Genomic DNA, 7,294 nt, shown 5'->3' with positions numbered 1-7,294 from the left:
GAGCAACAGGCCACGTTGGTGCTTGGCAGGGGAGTTTTCTGGGACCCAGGCCTTCCCACCAGCACCCTCTCTTGCCACTCCACGGCAGGGTGTGAGGACATGTGGAGGGGAAACAGAAAAGATGGTCTCGCTTGCAGGCCAGTGGCTGCAGAAGGCCAACCCATGGAGTTTTTACAGAACCCAGAATTGCCCTTTCTGAGGTTTCTCCCACCTCGCATTCCCACTGGCTGTCTGGATTCTGGCTGTCCAAAATTTCAGGCCAGTGAAGCAGATAGGGCTCTGTCTGGCTGTGGAAGAGACCACCAACAGCTCTGACTCCCTCTACACTTCTCCTGACAAGGGAGGACACTGCTTATGTCTTGCTCTTTTTCCCAGCAAACCTTGCAATGTAGAGGCCTACCTTTCTTTTTTGAGTGATTGTTCATGTGTATTCCACAATAGGTGTGCGTGCTTGCCATGTGCACCAGTGCTGGAAGTTTTTCTCCTAGCAGTACCCATAGGGGAGCGCCCCTAGCAACCCCTGGAGTGGCGCCTCCATGGCGCGGTATAAGGGGCGCTGTGTGCTTTCCTGCCCCCTCAGTTCCTTCTTGCCGTCAGTGAAGGTGCTTCGGAACTGCTCTGCTCCAGCTTGTTTGCAGCTCTCCTCCAGAACTCTTGTTCATTCAGTGTAGTAGTACCTGTAGTTAAAGTAGTTTGATTAGTTTTCATTTAGTTTAGTGCTCCCGGGCCGGGGCGTACCCCGGGTTTTAAGTCGTGCAACGCTTATAGGCGACCGATGCCAGTGAGTGATCCGCACGCAGACTGTTTACGCTGTTTGGGTGAAACCCATCTCAGCGATCGCTGCAAGATTTGCAAGTTGTTCAAACCTCGGACCAAGAGAGAAAGAGACCTTCAGCTCCAGGCCATCCTGATGGAGGCGGCGTTGACCCCAACTCCGGCGCGCCACTCCGAGTCAGCACCGGGTACTGCAGGGTTGGTGCATGGCGACCCCACAGCACCATCTACCGATCGGCACTGGTCCCTGTCTGTGGGGCATGCCAAGAAGGCTAAGAAGAGGCCTTCTCCGCTGCGGCACTGGAGCAAAACCAGGAGAGAGGCTAGACCCATGTTGGGCAGTCCTTAGTCCCCATCGGCATCTAGGCCTCCAACTCAGGTCGAGCAGAGTAGCCCGGCCCATTCGGAGCAGGCTTCCCCGTATGTCCGGATGCCTTCCAAGCCGGAGGCCCTGCAAGCGACCCAGGATGTTATATCCATGCCAGTACCAGGTGCACTGCCAACGCTGGCTCCGCAGTCCAGAGGCAAGCCGCCGCTGGGATCTCCACAGTTGCCCCTGGCTCGGCACAGGACACAGTCGAGGGAATGTTCCCGACGCTGTTTGCCGCTGTGTGACCATCCCGTGTGTAGTCCACGCAGGTCACCGTCGTCCCCCACCAGGTTGTCTGGCTGGGTTCTGACTGACGGAGATTCCAGGCACTGCTCCGCCTCGAGGAGCGGACACCGTCGAGACTGTGGCAGATGCTACCAAAGGAGCTATTGTAGCCAGTCGCGACACAAACCTCGATGCCGTTCCCGTTCGTCGTCTCGCTCCAGGACCCCGCCGTGGCACCACTCCTGCAGCCCGAGGTGTCAATCGCTATCGCCTCGCCATCGCGGATCTGCCTCCCGGAGCTGATTACAGAGTAGCTGTGACCAACGGTACCATTCCTCCATGTCTCGTGGTTGGCACCGCTCCCGGTGCTGCCACTCCTCCCAGTCCAGGGACAGTGGCTGGTCATGGGACAGCGGCCGGTCATACACCAGCCCAGCCTCCCTTCGTAGTCGTCGATCGATGGGACAGGCCAGCCAGGCTGAACAGCTTGCTCCACCGGTGCCCGTGGCCGGCACAGTGGTACCAATGGGCTCTGTGGCACCCGAGACAGCCCCCAGTGGGGGCTTGCTCGGTGGCCACAGCCTCAGAATAGCCATCGGTCTCCCTCTCCTAGCCTCCAAGGAAGCAGTTGGTGGGACGTGCACCTTCGGAAAGCGACCAAGTGGTGGATCCTCCATTGCCGGTGGACACACAAAGTACCGTGCCTGCCTCCTCACCCTCCCCTGATGAGGCGAGGACCCTCCTCTGTCCATCCTGCAGGAGGACTCTAAAGCCCACCAGGAACTATTGAAAAGGGTGGCATCAAGCCTCAACCTTCAGGCAGAGGAGGTGGAGGAGCCCTCAGACTCCCTCTTCAACGTCCTATCCACCTCGGTACCGGGCAGAGTGGCCGTGCCACTCCATGAAGGGGAGGCAAAAATTTCAAATGCCTTGTGGCAAACCCCGGCCTCCTTGTCCCCCATTTCAAAGAGAGTGGAACGCAAGTACTTGTGCCTGCCAAGGGGCATGAATATCTATACACCCACCCTACCCCTAACTCCCTGGTAATCAAGTCGGTCAACCAAAGGGAGCAGCAGGGCCCACCAGCCCCCTACTCCAAAAAATAAAGACTCAAGGAGGCTGGATTTGTTTGGGAGGAACATTTATTTGTCTTCAAGTTTCCAGTTATGGGTGGCGAACCATCAGGCTCTCCTGGGTCGGTATGAATCCAATGTGTGGGGCTCTCTGCCCAAATTTGAGGACTCCTTCCAAGAGCGTGACAGGAAGGAGTTCAAAGCTCTGGTGGAGGAGGGTACAGTGGCTGCCAGGGCAACCCTGCAAGCAGTGTCAGTGCAGCGGACAGGGCTGCGCGGTCCATGGTCTCCATGGTGTCCCTGAGAAGGGCATCGTGGCTTCTACTGTCTGGGCTGTCCAGTGAGGTGCAAACCTCCCTTCAGGACCTCCTGTTTGATGGCAAGGCTCTGTTTGGGGAACAGACGGACATAAAACTGCATGGTCTGAAAGACTCCCGCATTACACTTAAGACTCTTGGCCTCTATGTTCCGGCTCCAGCTAGACCTAAGTTTAAGCCCCAGTAGGCTCCCACCCAGGCCACCCACTCTAAATATGAGCCCCCTTATAAAAAGTCACAGGACTATAAGAAACGCCCATGGAGGCAGTCCTGATCTGCCCCCCAGCCTGGATCCTCCAAGGGCAAACAGGTGGGGAAACGGCAGTTTTGACGGAATGCCCGGGGGAAAATCTACCAGTACTCACCAGGGATCCACCCACAATAAAGCCTCCCTGGACCAACCTATCGTGTGCTTTTCTCCCAGAGCGGTCGTGGCTGACCTTGGAATGATGAGTCCTCAGCACCATCTCCCGGGGCTACACCCTCCAGTTTACCTTTTCCCCACCCAACCACCCGCCACCCCCGTCCCTCCTGGAGGGACCCCTCTCACGAGGCTCTGCTCGAGCAGGAGGTGGGGCAGCTCCTTGGCCTAGGAGCGGTGGAAATGGTGCCAGTGGAGTTCAAACTCAAGGGGTACCACTCCCGCTATTTCCTTATCCCGAAGGCCAAAGGGGGGCTCAGGCCCATCTTGGACCTGCAAGGCCCGAACCAGTACATGGTGAAGCTCAAGTTCCACATGGTTTCTCTGGCCTCCATCATCCCCTCCCTGGATCCTGGGGACTGGTATGCCACCCTCGATCTGCAGGGCGCGTACTTCCACATCCATATATTTGAGGGGCACAGGCGCTTCCTCCGTTTCACAGTTGGGCAAGAACACTACCCATTTACGGTCCTCCCATTTGGCCTGTCCACTGCCCCCAGGGTATTCACAAAGTGTATGTCTGTGGTGGCGGTCTACCTCAGACATCATGGGGTCCAGATCTTCCCCTATCTGGACGACTGGCTGGTCAAGGGCAGCTCCCGGTCGCAGGTGCAGGATCACATGGTGCTCCTCCTGTCCACGTGTGCCACTCTGGGCCTGTTGGTGAATGACACCAAGTCCACATTAGTCCCAGTACAGCACATAGAGTTTATCGGGGCAGTCCTGGACGCTACGTCGGCCAGGGCCTCCCTCCCACTGGACAGGTTCAAGACCCTGAAAGGGCTCATTGACACAGTCACAAGGTTTCCAGTGACAACTGCCAGAGCGTGTCTCCAGCTCCTGGATCACATGTCGGCATGCACATATGTGGTTCACCATGCCAGACTCAGGATGAGGCCCCTCCAGCTCTGGTTGGCCTCGGTGTTCTCCCAGGCCAGAGACAGGATGGACAAGGTCCTCACTGTGCCTGAGCCAGGTGATCGCCTCCCTACAATGGTGGTCTTCCCTGGGAACATACTCCGCGGGGTCCCATTCAGAGGCAGACCCTTGTTGATGGAGCTGGTGTCCAACGCATTGGACCTGGGGTGGGGAGCCCATGTGAGGGATGTTTAGACCCAACGTCTGTGGTCTGCACAGGACCTGGCCCTCCACATAAACATCAAGGAACTCAGGGCGGTCCAGCTGGCGTGTGTGGCCTTTCGCTCACACCTGGAGGGCAGGGTGGTCAGGGTTCTCATGGACAACATGGCCTCGATGTTTTACATCAACAGGCAAGGCGGGGCCCGATCCTTTGCCAGGAAGCCCTCAGGCTGTGGGACTTCTGTGTAGCCCACGACATTTGCCTACAGGCCTACCACCTACCGGGCATCCGGAATTCGCGGGTGGATCGCCTGAGCCGGGACTTCTCCTCTCAGCACGAGTGGTCTCTTCACCCAGAGGTGGTGCACAGACTTTTCCAAGAGTGGGGAACTCCCCAGGTGGACCTGTTCAGGACTCGGCAGAACTGTTGGTGTCCCCGGTTCTGCTCCAGGGGGCGGTGTTGTGGTTCAAATACAAGACAGCACAAAGCTTTAAGCAAGCAAACAGGCTGGTCTGCCAACGGACTGGTCCTGTCAGCTTTCCACCCTCTCCTTTATTCTTTTTCTCCCCCGCGCATTACATTCTCCAACAGATAAAAGGAATACACTGGCTTTGTTTAACATTCTTATTTACCAATTTCTATCTACCACATTCCTTGCTCTCGGGCCTTGAGCCCAGTCCTGGGAGGCTTCCCACGGTTCATGTCATCTGGGCAAGATTCCAAGGTTCATGCCCTTGAGAGGAGCTGTGTGTGCACTGCTCCTACACAACACTCTGGGTGTGCCCTGAATGTTGTCAAGTGCATGAACCTTGTATGAATCCTACAGGGTGGGGCTGGGACGGGGTGCTATCTTCGATGCCTTCCTCCTATCCTAGTCAGGCCAGTTTTTCTATACCTTCCCCCCATTTCCACTGATCGGCAAGGTCCTGGTAAAGATAAAGATGGACAGGGCCCGGGTCCTCCTGATTGCCATGGTGTGGCCCAGGCAACATTGGTACGGGACCCTCACAAGCATGGCGGTAGCTTCGCCATGGCCGTTGCCGCCCCGCCTGGACCTGCTCTCCCAGGACCAGGGCTGCCTCCTCCACCCCAGCCTAGCGGCGCTCCACCTCTCGGCATGGCTGCCTAATGGTTAGGCTGGGAGGAAAGGACGTGCTCGGAAAGGATTCAGCACGTCCTCTTGGAAAGTAGGCAACCCTCCACGTGCCGAGCCTACTTAGTGAAGTGGTCTCAGTTTTCTCAGTAGGCGGCTGAACGGGGCGTCTCCCCCATTGCTGCCCTGATCCAGCTCATTTTAGACTATCTCCTTCACCTTAGAGACCACGGCCTGGCACCCTCATCCATCAAGGTGTACTTGGTGGACATATCGGCCTTCCACCTACCGGTGTAAGGGCACACTGTATTCTCCCATGCTATGACTGGCTGATTCCTTAAGGGATTAGATTGTCTCTTCCCATACATTAGGCCCTCAGTCCTGCAGTGGGACCTGAACTTGGTGCTGGCCCGGCTCACGGGTCCACCCTTTGAGCTGTTAGCTACATGCTCCTGGTCGCACCTCTCATGGAAGTTAGTCTGCCTGGTGGTGATCACGTCAGCAAGACGGGTCTCGGAACTCAGGGCCCTGACCTCCGAGCCCCAGTACACGGTGTTCCATAAAGATAAGGTCCAGCTCCACGCACATCCTTCATCCCTCCCGAAGGTGGTCTTTGCCTACCACATAGGTCAGGATATTTTCCTGCTGATCCTGTGCCCCAAGCCACATGCGTCCAGTGAGGAGTGCTGCCTCCACACTCTGGATGTGAGATGGGCTCTGGCCTTTTACCTGGAATGGACTAAGCCATTCAGAAAGTCTTCGCAGCTGTTCATCACCTCGACCAAATGCATGAGGGGTTGGCCGATCTCTACTCAGCGGCTCTCCAACTGGATCACCTTGTGCATCCGTACCTGTGATGACCTGGCGGGAATCCCTCCGCTGTCAATTGTGAGGTTGCACTCGACTAAGGCGCAAGCCTCGTTGGCTGCTTTTAAGGAGGACATTTACAGGGCTGCCACATGGTCTTCAGTTCATACGTTTACCTCGCATTATGCGATTATCTCCCAAACCAGGGAAGACGTTGGGTTCAGAAGGGCTGTGCTCCATCCCAAGAATTTGTGAACTCCTACCCACCTCCGACAGATATAGCTTGGAATCACCTATCATGGAATACACATGAGCAATCACTTGAAGAAGAAAAGATAGTTACTTTTTCCATAACTGGTGTTCTTTGAGATGTGCTGCTCACGTCTATTCCACATCCCACCCTCCTTCCCCTCTGTCGGAGTTGTCTGGCAAGAAGGAACTGAGGGTGGGGGGAGCGTGCAGCACCCCTTATATCGCACCATGGAGGCGCTGCTCCAGGGGTCACTAGGGGTGCTCCCCTATGGGTACTGCTAGGGGAAAATCTTCTGGCACCGCTGCATGTGGCGAGCACGCACACCTATTGTGGAATAGACATGAGCAACACATCTCGAAGAACACCAGTTATGGAAAAGGTAACTGTCTTTTTCCATACCCCTGACCCCCCAAGGACTACGTTTCCAAGGAGTCCTTGTGGTGGAGAGGGGAGCCTTGCTCCACCTGACTTCAAGACCTAGGTTCCTGACCCTAAAGCCTGAGTTTGAGCTGTCTCTCAGACCAAACTGTCATGCTGGGATTGCTTCCTCTCTCCCGAGGGTTGTGTCTTTTGTTCCATGGGTCTGTCTTTGCAGTATGACTTCTGGAACAAGGCGGAACAGCATCAGAGACTTCCCTGCTCAGCTCTGAAGGGCCAGTATTCTCTGCTCTGTGTGTGCCATGCACATTTTTGCAAGGCTAGCTATGGGCTTGCTTGGGGACATGGTCTCTTTTCAGATACTGTTATTCCATTGGCCCTGTTCTCCTACCTGTGTTGTGTCCCATCGCACAATATGACAGAGTGTCACTTCACCATGTGCTAGTGCCCAAGATGACATACAGCCTCCCACACTGGGAAAATCCCCCATTTATTCTGATCT

At 56.0% G+C, this 7,294-nt stretch overlaps 1 long non-coding RNA gene across 1 annotated transcript; it reads right to left on the bottom strand.

The window, feature by feature from the left end:
* Positions 1-2,506: 2,506 nt before the first annotated feature.
* Positions 2,507-5,006, bottom strand: LOC140915818 (uncharacterized). The gene is made up of 3 exons (XR_012160289.1): positions 4,543-5,006; positions 3,718-3,837; positions 2,507-2,829 (listed from the first exon to the last, which is right to left on the bottom strand). It is a non-coding gene; the product is annotated as an uncharacterized lncRNA (long non-coding RNA).
* Between the last annotated feature and the right edge of the window lie 2,288 nt (positions 5,007-7,294).

Source organism: Lepidochelys kempii, chromosome 8, assembly GCF_965140265.1.
Source record: "Lepidochelys kempii isolate rLepKem1 chromosome 8, rLepKem1.hap2, whole genome shotgun sequence".
Classification (NCBI taxonomy): Eukaryota; Metazoa; Chordata; order Testudines; family Cheloniidae; genus Lepidochelys; species Lepidochelys kempii.
Note: the sequence above shows the minus strand (reverse complement) of the source record. Positions and strands in the feature narration are given on the sequence as shown.